The sequence below is a fragment of the Crinia signifera genome, unplaced genomic scaffold (genome assembly GCF_055691185.1).
Source record: "Crinia signifera unplaced genomic scaffold, ASM5569118v1 HAP2_SCAFFOLD_196, whole genome shotgun sequence".
Taxonomy (NCBI): domain Eukaryota; kingdom Metazoa; phylum Chordata; class Amphibia; order Anura; family Myobatrachidae; genus Crinia; species Crinia signifera.
Genome location: NW_028142089.1, coordinates 130,762 through 132,500, shown reverse-complemented (window position 1 = coordinate 132,500; position 1,739 = coordinate 130,762).

Below are 1,739 nucleotides of genomic sequence, written 5' to 3'. Positions count from 1 at the left end.
TTCTCTTTTTTTTTGTTCTCTTTTTTTTTTTTTAACACTTCTGCAGGGGGCGCCGCAGCGGAAGGATCTTTTTATTTTTTTATTTTTTTTTCAATGAAAGTGATTGTATTTTGGGGTGAGGGTTTGTGTGTTTTTTTTTTGTGTGAAATTTTTGCAGCCGGGGGACTTTTTGAATTTTCTGGCTGCGTGTGTGTGTGTGTGTGTGTGTGTGTGTGTGTGTGTGTTATTTTTGGGGTGAGAGTTTTTTTTTATTTAATTTTTTTTTAAAATTTTTGCAGCCGGGGGACTTTTTGAATTTTCTGGCTGTGTGTGTGTGTGTGTGTGTGTGTGTGTGTGTGTGTGTGTTATTTTTGGGGCGAGAGTTTTTTTTTTTTTTTTTTGTGAAATTTTTTGCAGCCGGGGGGAGTTTTTGCATTTTCTGTGTGTGTGTGTGTGTGTGTGTGTGTGTGTGTGTGTGTGTTATTTTTGGGGCGAGAGTTTTTGTTTTTTTTTTGTGAAATTTTTTGCAGCCGGGGGACTTTTTGAATTTTCTGGCTGTGTGTGTGTGTGTTATTTTTGGGGCGAGAGTTTTTGTTTTTTTGTGTGATTTTTTTGCAGCAGGGGGGAGTTTTTGTATTTTCTGGCTGTGTGTGTGTGTGTTATTTTTTGGGGCGAGAGTTTTTGTTTTTTTTTGTGACATTTTTGCAGCAGGGGGGAGTTTTTGCATTTTCTGTGTGTGTGTGTGTGTGTGTGTGTGCGTGCGTGTGCTATTTTTGGGGTGAGGGTTTGTTCTTTTTCTGTGAGATTTGGGGGGAGTTTTTTAAATTTCTGCAAGTGTGTGTGTGTGTTTGTGTTATTTTTGGGGTGAGGGTTTTTTGGGGTTGGAGTGGGGGTTATTTTTTCAGCGGGGGGAGGTGGTTCAGCCTGCCCGGGGACACTTCCATAGGCCCGGGCATGAATCCCGGGCTCGAGTGGGTGAGATACTTCCATGTATTTTCAAAGTGCTTTTTTCACCCTTTCTGTGCAATTCCCGGGACGGCCAGCGGGGGGCGCATGTCCCCGGACCCCGGGACGACGTCCCCCTGGCCCGGGCTACCTTCCCCGGGCAGCGCGGGGTGGTTTTGTGGAAGTTTTTATTTCAGGGGGGGAGACGCTTTGTCATGCCCAGGGACACTTCCATAGGCCCGGGCATGAATCCCGGGCTCGAGTGGGTGAGATACTTCCATGTATTTTCAAAGTGCTTTTTTCACCCTTTCTGTGCAATTCCCGGGACGGCCAGCGGGGGGCGCATGTCCCCGGACCCCGGGACGACGTCCCCCTGGCCCGGGCTACCTTCCCCGGGCAGCGCGGGGTGGTTTTGTGGAAGTTTTTTTTTCAGGGGGGAAGACGCTTTGTCATGCCCAGGGACACTTCCATAGGCCCGGGCATGAATCCCGGGCTCGAGTGGGTGAGATACTTCCATGTATTTTCAAAGTGCTTTTTTCACCCTTTCTGTGCAATTCCCGGGACGGCCAGCGGGGGGCGCATGTCCCCGGACCCCGGGACGACGTCCCCCTGGCCCGGGCTACCTTCCCCGGGCAGCGCGGGGTGGTTTTGTGGAAGTTTTTTTTTTCAGGGGGGAAGACGCTTTGTCATGCCCAGGGACACTTCCATAGGCCCGGGCATGAATCCCGGGGAAGAGTGGGTGAGATACTTCCATGTATTTTCAAAGTGCTTTTTTCACCCTTTCTGTGCAATTCTCGGGTCGGCCAGCGGGGGGC